The sequence below is a fragment of the Pseudophryne corroboree genome, chromosome 2 (genome assembly GCF_028390025.1).
Source record: "Pseudophryne corroboree isolate aPseCor3 chromosome 2, aPseCor3.hap2, whole genome shotgun sequence".
Classification (NCBI taxonomy): Eukaryota; Metazoa; Chordata; class Amphibia; order Anura; family Myobatrachidae; genus Pseudophryne; species Pseudophryne corroboree.
The window spans coordinates 572088909-572106296 of NC_086445.1; the positions used below are offsets into that span (position 1 = coordinate 572088909).

The following is a 17388-nucleotide window of genomic DNA, read 5'->3' on the forward strand; positions in this document are numbered from 1 at the left end:
TGCGAATGGATTTTTCACACCATCCCGTCGCTGACCGGCGATCCGATCCCCCGTTGTTGTTGTCTGACGTGCGTGCGCATTGCGGTGCATATGCATGCGCTGTTATGACCTGATCGTCCGCTGTGCGAAAACGCACAGTAGCGATCAGATCTGAATTACCCCCATTGTTGTCACCATTAGCTTACAATAGACTTACAAATAGACTTTTAACTTTATGGATGCAATTTGTTTACCTACGAGTACTCTTGCGATGAAAGTACAATAAGTGCAGCTTACGCTACCTCCGGACTCACAAATTTTGTTTGCAGCCCCTTGCGGAGCAAAAACTGGTGAAAATTGAAGAGGCCCAATATGTGCAGCATAACTAACAGTGGTAGGCAGTTATTACTCCACAAGTCTGTGTGTGAATCAGAAAATAGAGTGTGAAGATCAGGAAATACAGTGGGTGGGATGTACTAATGTACATCGCCGCCCATCGCCGCCCTGCGCCACGATGCTGATCGCATATGTACTAACATAAGCGATCAGCATTGCGGAGGACAGCTCTTCCGATAAGAGCTGTCCTCCGCGATGCACAGCGGCAGCCTAACTTCCGGGATTCGGCCCCAGGAGTCAGTCTGCGCATGCGCGGGGTGACGGGGGCGGCCGCAGGGCATGCTGGGAGGGATCCGATCGGATCCCTCACACATCACCGTGGAGAGAAGCCCATAGGCTTCTATGGACTATCGCCAGCTAAAGCTGGCGAACCCCGCCGCGGCGCTGTTCTGGCGGCCGGGGGATAGTACATCAGGAAAATGCGGTAAACAGGGGGTTTACCGCATTTTCCGCTTAGTACATCCCGCCCAGTATGAGGATCAGGCAATAGAGTGTGAAGATCAGGAAGTATAGTGTGAGGATCAGGAAATACAGTGAGTGTGAGGATCAGGAACTACAGCTTGAGGATCAGGAACTACAGCTTGAGGATCAGGAAATACAGTGTGAGGATCAGGAAATACAGCTTGAGGATCAGGAAATACAGTGTGAGGATCAGGAACTACAGCTTGAGGATCAGGAAATACAGTGTGAGGATCAGGAACTACAGCTTGAGGATCAGGAAATACAGTGTGAGGATCAGGAACTACAGCTTGAGGATCAGGAAATACAGAGTGAGGATCAAGAAATACTTTTTAAGACAACATTACTTTAGTGAACATCATGACTTAAGGGCAGACATTAAGCTGGGTACACACTAGATGATATTTTGAACGATCTGCCAATTCCGACTGATCGGAATGAAATCGCCCAGTGTGTATGCACTATGCGAGCTCTCGTGGCGCCGTCTGTGGCATCTTCAGGTTAATCCTACATGCTGGTCAATCTGAAGTTGTGGCTGACGACCCCATGCTTTTGGCTGACGCGGCGCGAGGAATGTGGGGGTTTGGAGGGGATGTGATGATGTAAATTGTGCGGCCAATAACCATATTATGCGGTTTGTATTTACCCCAAGATATGTCGTTCCGTCGCATTTACCGTCGGCTTGGTACACAGGTCATCTAATGTGTACCCAGCTTAAGTCTCCTGCCAGAAGTCTGATCATGTATATTGTACAGTATTGCCTCCATGTGGTACTGCTGGTGCATATAGTAACATAGTATCTAAGGTTGAAAAAAGACAATTGTCCATCGAGTTCAACCTATTTGTGGTCTCCTATGCAGGATTATTTTGTATAAAATTTTGACTGAAGTTGATGACTGCCGTTACGTTTTACCCCTCTTTTTTATAATAACCATAGTGCGTGACTATGTCCCGTAACCCTGGATATCCTTATCCATTAGTAATTTATCTAACCCATTCTTAAAGGTGTTGACTGAGTCGGCCATTACAACTCCCTCAGGCAGGGAATTCCAAACAAGTATCGTCCTAACCATAAAAAAGCCTTTACGCCGTATTGTGCGGAATCTCCTCTCCTCTAACCTGAGCGAGTGTCCACGAGTTCTCTGTGTTGATCTAACCAAAAACAGGTCCTGCGCAAGATCTGTATATTGTCCCCTTATCTATTTGTAAATGTTGATCATGTCCCCTCTTAATCTCCTCTTTTCCAGTGTAAACATGCCTAGTCTTGCAAGCCTTTCCTCGTATTCCAGCGTCTCCATACCCTTAATTAGTTTGGTCGCCCGCCTTTGAACCTTTTCTAGCTCCAGGATATCCTTTTTGTAGTAAGGTGCCCAGAATTGTACACAGTATTCAAGGTGTGGCCTCACAAGTGATTTATATAACGGGAGTATAATACTCTCGTCCCTAGCATCAATTCCCCGTTTTATGCATGCTAATATCTTATTAGCCTTCTTTGCTGCAGTCCTACTTTGGGTACTACTGCTTAGTTTGCTATCTATGAGGACACCTAAGTCCTTTTTCAGTGCAGAATCCCCTCATTTTAACCCATTTAGTAGGTAGGTGTTATTTTTGTTCTTGTTACCACAGTGCATTACCTTACACTTGTCTGTATTGAAGCGCATTCTCCATTTCGCTGCCCAAGCTTCTAATTTAAATAAGTCGTTCTGAAGTGACTCAGCATCCCCCTCCGCATTTATAACTTTACACAATTTGGTATCATCTGCAAAAATTGACACCATGCTCTCTAGACCTTCTGTTAGGTCGTTAATGAAAATATTGAACAATAGCGGTCCTAATACTGAGCCTTGCGGCACACCATTTAGCACTTCAGTCCAATTTGAAAAAGATCCATTAACCACAACGCGCTGCTCCCTATTATCTAACCAGTTTTTGACCCAAGTGCATATTGTGCTTCCTAGCCCTGATTCTTGTAGCTTGTAGATAAGTCTCATGTGTGGTACAGTATCGAACGCTTTGGCAAAATCTAAAAAGATTACATCCACCTCTTTACCCTGATCTAGGTTTGCGCTTACTGTTTTATAAAAGCCAAGTAAGTTAGTTTGACAGGATCTGTCCTTCATAAACCCATGTTGATTCCTTTTAATGACCTTATTGACTTCAAGGAACTTCTGAATACTATCTCTTAGGGGTGGTCTTCTGTTTGCCGGCGGTCGGGCTCCCGGCGCTCAGTATACCGGCGCCGGGAGCCCGACAGCCGGCATACCGACACTTATTTTCCCTCGTGGGGGTCCACGACCCCCATAGAGGGAGAATAAAATAGTGTGGCGCGCGTAGCGCGCCACCGTGCCCGTAGCGTGGCGAGCGCAGCGAGCCCGCAAGGGGCTCATTTGCGCTCGCCAAGCTGTCGGTAAGCCGGCGGTCGGGCTCCCGGCGCCGGGATGCTGGTCGCCGGGAGCCCGACCGCCGGCCAGCCGTAGTGAACCCTCTCTTAGAATACCTTCCAATACTTTCCCCACTATAGATGTATTGAATATTTTTTTCTTTTTCTTTTTTTTATGAAACTAGGTTGAATGCCATCTGGGACATGTTTCTTTCCTGTTTACAACTCACTCCTATTACTCCTTGCATCAGTCAATCAATCAAAGCTCTTGAGATATTAATTGCAGGAGGAAGCATAGGGAGACCTAAGGCAGTTTAGTAAAAGCATCAGCATAGCAATGATTGGGATTGTGATTGGGGGAGCTATAGAAGGTGAATGATACTTCTTCATGTCATGCTTGGGCTGCCATCAGCCAGAGGTTATTTGTTATCTCTAAGATAGAGCAGACGTACAGCTAATGATATGTGTGCTTGGTGGCAGCTATCAGGGCTGTGCAAGAGGGCTAACTACCCAGAGCACACAGCGGAAGTTGTTTATTTATGGTTAATTTGTTTCCAGTAGAGGACTATCAGTGCCCCAGCTGCTAACATTTTTAATTACAGCTATACTGGCCATGAACAGGTCCTTCTTCTGAAGATGAGGGATAGACATCGGAAGCCGATGGTTAGCAACTATCAAGTTCCAGATTGAATGGAAGCAATTCTTCCATCCGAATTGCCGGTATTCTATGGTTGCCAGCCATTGGATGCAGGTTTCTGATGCACATCTGGTGGCTACTTCTGTTCAGTTGTAGACATCGAAGCATTCTTCTGTGCATGTGCACACCAATGACGTGCGGTGGGGTGAGGCAGAGCCTTTCCTGTCATATTAACGTTTGTGCAAGAGTTTTGACTGTATAAAGTATATGAAAAATACAAAGAATATGTCTGAAATATCTTCTTTGTATTATTCTAATCATTGTTATAGCCAAATCTCTGGAGTAAAAAGTCTATGGCAGGTGAGGCAGTGCCTTACCTGAATATCGTTTCCGCACGTCTCTGATCAAAACTCACCAAATTTCCAGGAGTTTATACTGCTGCACCTGTGTATAACACCCAGATGTATGCTTTGGCTCATATATGGCGTGTAAATCTGGCTCTGGTCCTAAACAGTGCCTCCTGAGCCATTTAGCTCACCGCACGTCCCTGTCTGCACACTACAATCATCAGTTGTAGTGCACACATTGCTAGTAGCCATTGCATTACTGGATTTCTTGTCTGAAACCTGGCAAACATTCGACACCAGACTTTCAATGTCCATCTCTACAGAAAACTCTCATTAGTATGCATGGAAAAAGTATGCAGAGGAATTAGTAATTCGTCCCCATGATGAGGAATTAAATTTAGGCAAGGACATACTTATTTAGGTGCAGGTGTAATCATCTGACACACATTTGTTTTTTATATTATATATACATATACCCATAAAGCTTGCACCATCAAACATGCATTGTGCTGTACATGTTTAATGATTTCGTTTTTGCATGATTGCACTGGTTGGGTAAAAGTAGGGTATACCTACTGGGAGAGATTAATGGATGGATGATGGATACCCCTAGCTGGAACATGTTACACTATGTAGACAGAAGTGAAGCTATTAAATAGGTAGTGGTTCACTGATTAGATCATTTAATAATGAAATGGCTTGCCAGAAGGACTTCTCTGAGTTGGAAAAGTGGATCATCGTAGGCTGCGCATTGTCATGTTTCCAGGGTGACGCTGGACTGGTATACAAAAAATTCAGTAACCTGGATGGACTGGCCAGCTCAGAGACCAGATCTTATCCCATCTGAGAACCTCTGGGACGAATTGGAGCGACGGGTGCGTTCTATACCGACTTTCTGCCAATAAAGGTGTCTGCAGCAATCACTGCACGTGGTAGACCTACCAAGTACTGACGTCAATAAAATCTTATTGATATCTTTGCTTTTAGTGCCCAATCACAGTCTACATAGTGTATTTTAGTATGTGGGCCGGCAGTCTCAGTAGCAGCATTTATAGATAGCCAAAGGGCGTTTCTCAGAAGTGGAAATGTATTGCTATTACTGAGCCTTCGCTTAAGGGAAATAACATGGTTAGTAACTTATGGGCAGGGTAACATGGGTATTAAAAAAAGTGCCATCTGTTTGGTATGCGGCCACAATACCCAGCACGCCACTTCCCATTTTTGAAGCACATACTATTTCATTGTCATTCCTTTATCTTTTGCCACTGTCAATTATTGATGTCTTAGATCATCATAACATTTCCCAGAAGTTTTGGCCACCTCATTCCTTTTCCTTTGATATCCTTACCATCGATTTCAAAGTCTAAAACTGAATACGGACATTCTCTTGTGCATCTAGTTCTGATTTGTCTGTAACACTCTATTCCTTCTCGCAGACCACCACCTGATCACCTGCAAGCTCTCCTACACCAAATAAACCTCTGTACCTCATATATCAAACTCCTCTTGTCCTATATTTTGGAAGCTTGTGAGCAGGACCATATTACCTCTAGTCTGTCTATGAATACCCAGGGGATGAAGTATCAAACCTTCTAAAAAGGGCAGGTGGATAAATTGCTCATAGCACACAAATATCATCTACTGTAGCTATCATTGTATAGACTGTAGTAGATAAATGATAGCTAGAAGATAGTGGCTGATAGCTAGTACTGATTGGCTAAATAAACAGCAATGATAACAACAACAATAATACTAATAATGGTGGGAGAGCATCTGAGATTTGGGTTCTGCATACCAGAAAAATGTCTATTTTGAGATGTCTTGATTATGCCAATTGTTTCCCTATCTGTTTTACACAGGGAAATGAGAAGGAGCCAGAGGGTGAAATTAGCTCAGCTTTTCTTACCTCTGTGATACTGACTCTAACATCCCGCTGACTTCATGCTCTGTGAAGCTCCAGTCACACAACTCACAGGATCCCTCTTCATGAGCTAGAGGGAGAGAGAGAGGGGAGGTGAATGAGAGAAGACAACAGAGAGGAATACACAGATGCAGAAACTGATCAGGCAGATAACAGAATAGAACAAGACAGAGTGAAGGGGGGATGGTAATCTAGTGATGACAAAAAGACAAGAGAGGTGAAAGATGAAGGGATCATCAGTGTAAACAAGACAACTGAAATGACCAATACCTACTAACACATATTGGGGCTGATGCAGAATTGAACATACAGTATAGGAAGGCAAGTCAGATGCTTGGTTGCATAGGGAGAGGAATCAGTAGTAGGAAAAAAGAAGTGATAATGCCACTGTATAGGTCATTGGTGCGTCCCCATTTGGAATACTGTGTCCAGTTCTGGAGACCATATCTCCAGAAAGATATAAATACATTAGAGAGTGTACTAAGAAGGGCAACTAAAATGGTGCATGGCCTACATCACAAAACTTACCCGGAAAGGCTGAAAGATCTTAATATGTATAGTATGGAGGAGAGAAGGAAAAGGGGGGACATGATAGAAACTTTCAAATATATCAAGGGTCTTAACAAAGTTCAGGAGGGAAACATTCTTCAAAGGAAGAGAAGTATTAGAACTCGAGGACATACACTGAGACTGGAGGGGGGGGGGGTTCAGGGGAAATTTAAGGAAAAATTACTTCACAGAAAGAGTAGTGGATAAGTGGAATAGCCTCCCATCAGAGGTGGTAGAGGCTAAGACTGTAGAGCATTTTAAACATGCTTGGGATCGGCATATGAATATCCTTACAAAGAATTAAGGTTCAAAAAGGGTTGAGATTGCCTAAAGGATAAAAAGAAGGGGCAGACTAGATGGGACAAGTGGTTCTTATATGCCGTCAAATTCTATGGGGGTCATTCCGAGTTGTTCGCTCTGTAAATTTTTTCGCATCGCAGCGATTTTCCGCTTAGTGCGCATGCGCAATGTCCGCAGTGCGACTGCGCCAAGTAAATTTGCTATGCAGTTAGGAATTTTACTCACGGCTTTTTCATCGTTCTGGTGATCGTAGTGTGATTGACAGGAAGTGGGTGTTACTGGGCGGAAACTGGCCGTTTTATGGGTGTGTGCGGAAAAATGCTACCGTTTCTGGGAAAAACGCGGGAGTGGCTGGAGAAACGGGGGAATGTCTGGGCGAACGCTGGGTGTGTTTGTGACGTCAAACCAGGAACGACAAGCACTGAACTGATCGCAGATGCCGAGTAAGTCTGGAGCTACTCAGAAACTGCTAAGAGAGGTGTAATCGCAATATTGCGAATACGTCGTTCGCAATTTTAAGAAGCTAAGATTCACTCCCAGTAGGCGGCGGCTTAGCGTGAGTAAATCTGCTAAAAGCAGCTTGCGAGCGAACAACTCGGAATGAGGGCCTATGTTTCTATGTTTCTATACCCCGTTTGTGGAACATGTCTTGCGTGAATTTACTGAACATGCTCCAAAAAGGGCCACAAGCACATAAGATGTGCACAGTTTGATCATATCCACTCTCACAAATAGAGAGAGACTGTAACCCTTTGTAGTCAAAGTTCAGAGAGGGCAGTTTTGATAGAATTGCCAGCTATGCAGGCCTGCAGGTATGTTTCTTACCCTCAGTATAGGGCTAAATGCAAGTGCTGCTCAACAATGCTAATGAAGCCGTACACACAGATGCAGCTGCATCATTCCCAAGATGTGTACAACGCTGCATTTCCTTCCAACTTTGTATCACGGCCACTAAGTGGTTCTACTGAAGTTGCAAGTCATTTGTGTTGGCGAGCACTCTGGCAGGATAATCTGCATTGTAGTTAGAAACATAGAATTTGACGGCAGACAAGAACCACTTGGCCCATCTAGTCTGCCCTTTTTTTTTAAACATATTTTTATCGCAAATCCTTATTTCTTTGTAAGGATATTCTTATGTCTATCCCATACCTGTTTAAATTGCTCTACTGTCTTAGCTTCTACCACCTCTGATGGGAGGCTATTTTACTTGTACACTACCCTTTCTGTGAAGTAATTTTCCTGAAATTTCCCCTGAACCTACCCCCCTCCAGTCTCAGTGCATGTCCTCGTGTCCTATTGCTTCTCTTTATGTAAAGAATGTTTCCCTCCTGGACTTTGTTAAAACCCTTCATATATTTGAGTTTCTATCATGTCCCCTCTTTCCCTACTCTGCTCCAAACTATACATATTGAGATAGTTTAGTCTTTCTGGGTATGTTTTGTGATGTAGGCCACAGTGGCGGAACTAGCGAGCGGTGGGCCCAGGTGCGACAAAATGCTTTGGGCCCCCCATCCCATCCAAGTCCACCCCCTCACCACTGGAGAGGATCTGGTGAGGGGGACCTGCTCAGGGCCAGAGAAATGGATACCTAGTAACAGTGCTGTAACTAGACATTTTAGCACTGTGTGCAAGAAACAGCATCGGAGCCCCACCCCTGCCTGCAAAACAGGGGCAGTGCGCGCCGTAGGCGCGCGCAAAAATACATAGTGGCGTGGCTTCGTGGGGAAGGGGTGTGGCAACAAAATAATACCAATTCATAAAACGGTGCACAGTAGTCTCCATTATTCAAATTACGCCGCACAGTAGCACCACTACACCAGGTAGAGACCCTTTTACACCTTACGGCAGACAGATTCCTCTTTTTACACATTACAGCAGACAGCGTGCCCTTTTTACACATAGCGGCAGACAGCGTGCACTTTTTACACATAACAGCAGACAGCATCCCCTTTTTACACATAACGGCAGACAGCGTGCCCTTATTACACATAGCGGCAGACAGCGTACACTTTTTACACATAACGGCAGACAGCGTGCCCTTGTTAAACATAGCGGCAGACAGTGTACACTTTTTACACATAACGGCAGACAGCGTCCAGCTTTTTACACATTACAGCAGGCAGATTCCCCCTTTTTACACATCACGTCAGGCAGATTCCCCCTTTTTACACATTGCGGCAAAGATTCCCCCTTTTTACACATTACGGCAGGCAGATTCCCCCTTTTTACACATTGCGGCAGGCAGATTCCCCCTTTTTACACATTACGGCAGGCAGATTCCCCCTTTTTACACATTGCGGCAAAGATTCCCCCTTTTTACACATTACGGCAGGCAGATTCCCCTTTTTACACATTACGTCAGGCAGAGTCCCTCTTTTTACACATTGCGGCAGGCAGATTCCCCCTTTTAACACATTGCGGCAGGCAGATTCCCCCTTTTTACACATTGCGGCATTCAGATTCCCCCTTTTTACACATTGCGGCAGACAGTCCCCCTTTTTGTACATGGAAAGAAAGAAAGACAGAAAGAGAAAGAAAGAAAGAAAGAAAGAAAGAAAGAAAGAAAGAAAGAAAGAAAGAATTATACTTACCCTCTCCGCTGGCTCAGGCTCCTCGGTGCAGCTTCTGGTCACGATTCCCGGGCAGGAGAGAAGGAGGAGACTGACTCATTACATGCCGCTGTGTGCTGCGGGCAACCGCTGCCTTCAGCACACAGCCGCCCGGACAGAGAGGAGAGGAGCGCAGCAGCACGGGGGGATGGAGGAGGGAGGTGGAGGAGGGAGCTGCAGTAGCGCTGTGTTATTGGTGGAGGCGCTGCTGCTGCTGTCCCTCTGCTTCACTATAGGCTGTTCTCGGAAGACAGCCTATAGTGAAGCAGAGGGACAGCAGCAGCAGCGCCTCAACCAGTAGTAAAGCGCTGCTGCGGTTCCCTCCTCCACCTCCCTCCTCCATCCCCCCGTGCTGCTGCGCTCCTCTCCTCTCTGTCCGGGCGGCTGTGTGCTGAAGGCAGCGGTTGCCCGCAGCATACAGCGGCATGTAATGAGTCAGTTTGACTCATTACATGCTTTGGGCCCCCGGACAGTGGCGGGCCCCAGTGCAACGCACTGGTTGCACTGGCGGTAGTTCCACCTCTGGTAGGCCATGCACCATTTTAGTTGCCCTTCTTTGTACAGTCTCTAATGTATTAATATCCTTTTGACTATATGGCCTCCAGAATTGAACACAGGATTCTAGATGAGGACGAACCAATAACCTATACAGTGGCATTATTACTTCTCTTTCTTTCTTTCTTTCTTTCTCTCTTTCTTTCTTTCTTTCTTTCTTTCTTTCTTTCTTTCTTTCTTTCTTTCTTTCTTTCTTTCTTCTGCTGATTTCTCTCTCAATGCAGCCAAGCATCTGACTAGCTTCCTCTTTGCTTTGTTACATTGTTTACCTGATTACTTAGGTAGTTACACTGCCTATGTACTCCTAACTGCCTATGTGCTCCAAACCATTAAACTTGGCTACTTCTAATACACTACCATACAGAGGCACTTTAACGGTGGTGGGGGCCTCATGTACAAAGGCCCACTGCAGCCACAATGTGGGATCTATTCTGGGTGCAGAGTGGGCACATGTTCTCCACACACACTATAGCCGATATAGATTTACCACTGCAGACAACAACATATTAAAAAATCATAATTTCCATAAATGAGGGAATTACAGCTTCAAGAACACTGTAATAAAGAGTATTCTCAGCAGATAAAATACACAATTCCATGTACTCTTCATAGTTTAGAAAACTGCATAGTCCTCAGAGAACTATTCCACTGTCACCATGGGAACACTAAATGCACACAAGGAAAGCCATCTTTAACACATCTAATTACATCATCTAATAAGTGAGATTTGACAGGTCTCTCTTGTCTTTCATACAGAATGATAAAAAAAAAACATTAAATAACACAATCCTACTTACGCATTAACATCCTAGAAATATGTGAATAACATTTTACCTGCATAATTTATAGAATATTGAAAATACAAACACTATAATGCATATCATTATTTCATTAAATGGCCTAATTTCAGTTAAAATTACAAGTTCTCTGGAAATAATATTGTTTTTCTCTGCCTAGATTTGCACGTAGGATAATGTTCTAGTGATTTCCACGGGCCTGGGCTGGTAGATCCGGCACATTAAAAGGCCGGGGTTTTGCAGCAAATAGGTCAGGGGAAGTCACAATGCAACCAGATCCAATAAAAACTGATTCAGTCAGGACAAACTATGATTTTCAGCTACAGCATTTGGAAGAGTTGAAGACAGAATAACGGAACCCATGCCAACTTCAAGTTTTATTAGTGAGATGGCAGGTGTACTTCAAGAGCCTCCCATTTTTAATAAGTAGTGATTGGTTTTCTTTTCCTACAAATTTTGGCAATTGCATAAAATGCATAAGTAACAGATGTAGAACACAAAGATGGAAATAGATGTACCCTTATGAAGTACGTATGTCCTGAGAAAAGCAAACTACTTTCTGTTACCATCCACAATGTGATATTCTGTCTTGCTATAGTGATCAATCCTATGTAAATACAGCAATTAAAGCAGAATCAGTGTTCCTATTAATTTCAGGATGTCACCATAGGATATTCTGGAGTCCCACAAGGGATAGGTAGTATTTTATATTTCCTCCAAATGGTGTGCAGTTAAGAGATAATACATAACCTAGAATCCCTGCAAAGTCTGTTCCTGTCTCTATCATATTGTACAAAAATCCTGATACAGCTGAATTTATTCCTCATAACCGACAATAAAGCGATCTCCTGACAACAGACTGATAATAAGTACTATATGCGTCTAATCTGATGATTTATAATTTTAGATAAGACTGTCTGTGCCTGATCCTAATAATCTGCAGTAAATGGAAACCCTGCACTTCTGAACCAGTCCTGATAATCTGAATCTCAACCTACTCCCAGCTGTAGCAGTAGAAAGCTGGACTGTAGCTAGTGAAATCCTGCAATGCAGTACTGCTAGTTAATGAAATGCTCGTATGAGCCTATTAGCATTCAGCCAGAGGAATGTCTCCTCCCTGAGACGCAATGTTCCATGGGTAAATAACACACTTACAGAAGCCCCGTCTCAATACTCAGATCCACACCGACAGCCATGTCTTTTAACTCTCACAATTCTGGCCACTATACTATTATCTGCAATAAAGGGTGGGCTTACAGGTGGTGGTTACCATTGTGAAAAGGACTGGACAATACAAAATAAGAATGGAAAAACCCACACCTTGAAAATATAAAAAACTGCTCATTCATGGCGGATAGGTTCCATTTACAATTAATTGGACGTTAGTAATTATTCTGAACAGGATCCCTTGTGAGAATCTACTAATGACACATCTAAACTAAAGTGTTTTTAAAAATGATTTATTTTTTGCATGCATGTACTATACAGAAGGAATCCATGTATATCTATGATGCAAATCCTCAAAGAGAAGGGTTTGCCAGAATATACAGTATAGCCATTTAACAGATATATAGATATTTTTAAATATTAAAACATGTAAAATAGAGCAGACTACAGTGATAAAAAAAGATAAATATAGGCTAATAAAGATATGTTAATATGGCTTTTATTTAAGTGTACTCAGTGAACAGTTAATACTAGCAATTATTTCAGCAACAAGAGAAAATACATAGAGTTGACAAGCTTTCTTATAATGATCTGCCCTATTAATATTCTTGGCCAGATAATTGCTTTATGTTTGCAACATGTCTTATGTCTTGGACCTGTGATGTTGGGGTATTCACAGTTCCTCGGGCTGCGGAATCTCTTCTGATGAATTATGTGTGGAAACAACAAAGCTGCACAACTCTCTATCACAAGGCTTTGAGCTTGACAGAGATTCTTTTTAAAGAACAGGGCAAGAGAAAAGGGAATAAGAAAAGAGGAAAGGAATGAGATTGAAAGAGAGAAGATGGAAATGAAGGGATATAGGGAAAAGATAAGCAACTGTAAAATACAAAGATTAAGATACAGTAGATGGCTGGAAGAGCACAGAAAGGAAGAAATTAAGGCAGAAGAAAACATTAGGGCGAGAAGGCTAAATTAAAAATTATGTATGAAATGTGTCTGTAGTGTATACAAAGGTGACTAAACAAATTTGCATGTAAATAAGTTTCATCTTTTTGACTGCCTTGAAAATGGAGGGGCTGCAGCATATATTATTATTATTATTATCTCCAAGATCTGTAGCATTCCCTCTATTTCCGACAGCAGAAACTGCTCCCATAGGTTTCTAACAGGCATGTCAATTAATCTGATATTCTTTCTGGGGTGGGGTATTGTGATGTTAGTGTATTAGAATGCTTAATATTAACTCCCTTACTAATATGTATAAGCCTGAATCTTCAGTGATGGTCCCTAGGACCAGAGGGATGCTGGGAAGTGGGTGGTCCAGTGTGCAGTGTGTCTGGAGTTGGTGATGGAATAAACAGCACAGCAGTGAACTCACATGTCTCTGTGTCCTTATGACTGGATTTACAAACATATGAACAAAACATGGTGTCAGAAGAAGTTTAACTTGGACTGCTAGTGCTCTCAGAGTGTGAAAGAATCCTGCAGCAGTCTGTGGCTGTGATACTCAGTGTCTGCAAAGCCTGCCGTGTGCTCCTCTCTTCAAACAGTGAGTAATTATGGATAAACTAGCTCCTCCAACCGGCATGCTGATGTCTGGTAACTTGTCTGAGAACTGGAAAAGATTTAAGCAAAGGTTTAATATATATCTTGCTGCATGTGGAGCTGATACAGAGGCTGACAAAACAAAGGCATCCATTTTCCTCCATGTGATAGGAGAGTATGTGCTGGACATTTATAATAGTTTTCAGTTTGCTGAGGGGCAGAATATGGTGCTGTCTTCTATAATGCAAAAGTTTGAAGATTACTTTGTGCCAAGAAAAAATGTGACATATGAAAGATATAAGTTTTTCACATGTGATCAGAAGTCTGTAGATGGATTTGATCAGTATGTTACAGAGCTGCAATCACTCAGTAAAACCTGTGAGTTTGGTGATTTAAAGGATTCACTGATTAGAGATCGTATTGTCTGTGGAATACCTGATAATGGACTCAGAGAGAGAGACTGCTGAGAGAGCAAGACCTAACACTAGAAAAGGCAGTGACTATGTGTAGATCTGCAGAAATAACTAGATTTCAAGCCAAAAAGTTACACAAGGACGCTGATGCTGCTGTATATGTAGTGTAGAAAACAGAGCCAAGCAAACCTCCATTCTCAAGAATGAAGCAGTCTAAGCCACAGTCTAATAAGGAAATGTGTAGTAGATGTGGAAATGCTCACAATCCTAAAATGTGCCTTGCTTATGGTAAAACCTGCATGAAATGTGGTAGACTAAATCACTTTGCCAAATGCTGTAAAATTAAAAGTGAAACAACCAACGTGTATGCTGTTAAACAAACAGAGGAATTCTTTGTGGATTGCATTGAACTTTGCAGTGCAGATAAGAAATAATGGATTGTCCCTTTAACTGTGAACGAGATTGTCATTCCCTTTACGCTTGATACTGGCGCGCAGGTGAATTTAATATCATTTCAAGACTATAAGACTTTTAGAGTAAAACCTAAAATTCATCCAGCTAAAGTGAAAGTTACAGGGTACACTGGGGAGGAAATTCCTGTGAAAGGTACATGCTTAGTGACACTGAAATATAAGGGACAACAGTTTAAAACATCTCTACTGATTGTGGATAAAAATGTGCAACTGATTCTAGAATTAAATTCCTGTATTTACAGAATACAGAGACTTGTTTGAAGGTCTAGGTTGTTTGCCTGGAGAGCATAAAATAAATATTGAAACGCAAGTTTCTTCAGTGATACACCCCTGTAGAAAAGTGCCGTTTGCGCTGAGAGAAAAACTGAAACAAGAGTTAAATCACATGGAAGTCTTGGGTGTGATACAGAAAGTTGATGAGCCTACTGAATGGGTGAGCTCCTTAGTAATTGTTGAAAAGAAAAATGGACAACTCAGAATATGTCTAGACCCCAGAGATTTAAACAAGCTATTAAACGAGAACATTTCAAACTACCAACCAGAGATGAAATCATGAGCAAAATGGTTCAGTAAATTGGACGCATCTTCAGGATTCTGGCAAATGAAGCTAGATGAGGCCAGCTCAAAGCTTTGTACATTTAATACACCAGAAGGTAGATACAGATTTCTTTGACTACCATATGGAATATTGTCTGCTCCAGAAGTATATCACAAAAAGATACACATGATTTTTTAACATATTCCAGGTGTTGAAACAATGATGGATGACATTGTCTGGGGATCTACAAAGGAAGAACATGATTCTAGATTGAGACAAGTAATGGAACTTGTCAAGAAAGTGAATCTAAAGCTAAACAAGGACAAATGTGAATTTGGTGTGAATACACTTACCTTTATGGGCGACGTGGTCTCGGATCAAGGTGTAAAACCAGACCCAAGGAAAATATCAGCCATAGTGAACATGGAACGTCCTAACAACACATACGACATCAGAAGATTCCTAGGGATGATTACTTACTTAGGAAAGTTTATTTCTCAACTCTCTGAACGAACAGCCTCTCTTACATGGTTGTTGGACAAAGATAACGAGTGGATGTGGTCACATGAACAAGAAGAAAGTTGGCAAAACTTGAAACAGATCATTACAGAGCAACCAGTGCTAAAATTCTTTGATCCTGCGAAAAGAATAAGAATTTCAGCAGATGCTTTGCAATTTGGCCTAGGCTCAGTGCTCTTACAAGAACATGAGGATACATGGCAACCAGTAATCTATGCATCAAGAGCACTGACAAGTGCTGAAACAAGATATGCTCAGATAGAAAAAGAACTTCTAGCGATCACATATGCATGTGAGCGATTTTATCAGTTTGTGTATGGTCAAACATTTACAGTGGAAACTGACCACAAGCCATTGGTAGCTATCATGACTAAATCATTACATGACTGTCCCATGAGAATTCAACGAATGCTTATCAGACTACAGAAATATGATGTACACTTGCTGTACTGTCCCGGCAAATACATGTACATTGCTGATACACTTTCTCATGCTGTGGACAAAAGTGAAGGTTCCAAAAGTCTGATGGATGAAGAGATAGAAGCCTATGTTTTTTTTTTAAATTGTGTTTATTGAAAAGAAGCAAAGAGAGGCAACACACATTCAACGTTATTAACACATAGAATTAAAGACAAACATACTAATCTATCATCCGAGTCTTATAGTGATATGTTAAATTGTGGAATATTGGGAAACCAAATTGCCAAATCCCTAATAATCTTGAAATGCAGTATTACAAAATAAATCAATTACACACATATATGGCTAAATTTAGAACTGGCGTAGTAGATATCCAATGGCAAAAGACCTATGTGAAAAGGCTCAAAACGGTGGTGACCCATCAGTGAGAATTGCCATATTATACCAAGTAGACAATCTTACTACTTTACGAATACTTTCTTTGGTGTTAACAGGCAATGTAATTATATAGGGAAGCCATATCGAAAAAAAATTTGGTAGCCCGAGACTCAACATCTAAAGAGCATTCTGTCCAATCCATTTGGAATAGGAACGATAACCGGGGTAACATAAGAGACACAGAAATATGATCTTTTTGTATCCACTGAGATAATATTGTTTTTTTCGCTGCTGCTGAGATGCGAGCCAGAAGCAATCTGTTGCCATTGGGCAGAGCTGGGGTTTGAGGTTCTATAAAATTCCAAAATGCCCATGCCATTGACATTGTAAATGATATACCCAGGTTAACTTTGATGTATGTCTGTATTAGGTCCCAGAATGATTGTATAATTGGGCAAGACCATAAGCAGTGTATAATATCAGCATCAGGGGCCCTACATTTAAAGCATTGAGAGTCGTCTGCAGCCCCTGTAAGGAATCGTAGACGAGGGGTATAATAAGCTCTATGTAGAATTTTTAAATGCATCTCTGCATATGAGGAAGATACCAATTGCTTATTAAGCAAATTAGACCATCTAATAATAGTGTGCAAATCTACTCCCGTAAAGACATCTTTCCATTTAACTATGCCTGTGGTGAGTTTGGTGTAGTCAATCCTCCGTCTGATATAGGAGTAAATCAATGATGTAGAATGGGGAGAGTCCAAACGTCGTCGTACAATACCATCTAGTGGAAAAGTAAGATCAATAGGCTGCAGATGAGTAATAACATGTGTGGCAAAGCTGCGTATCTGGAAATATGCAAAAAAGGGGAATTTTAAGGTCGGGTATCTAGCTTGTAATTGGGACAATGATAATATCATTGAACAATCATCATTCAAAAATTGAAATAAGGACCGAAGACCCCCGAGGTGCCAACTGTGAACGACCTCATCCGCCTCTCC

At 42.2% G+C, this 17388-nt stretch overlaps 1 protein-coding gene across 4 annotated transcripts in view; it reads right to left on the reverse strand.

Moving 5' to 3' along the window:
- The window catches only part of DLGAP3 (DLG associated protein 3), an 856617-nt gene that overhangs the window by 597850 nt on the left and 241379 nt on the right, over nucleotides 1-17388 (reverse strand). For all 4 annotated transcript variants that reach the window (XM_063954417.1, XM_063954415.1, XM_063954413.1 and 1 more), the window contains exon 2: nucleotides 6105-6189. The gene's annotated coding sequence lies outside the window, so the exon portion shown is untranslated. The remainder of the gene's footprint in view (nucleotides 1-6104; nucleotides 6190-17388) is intronic.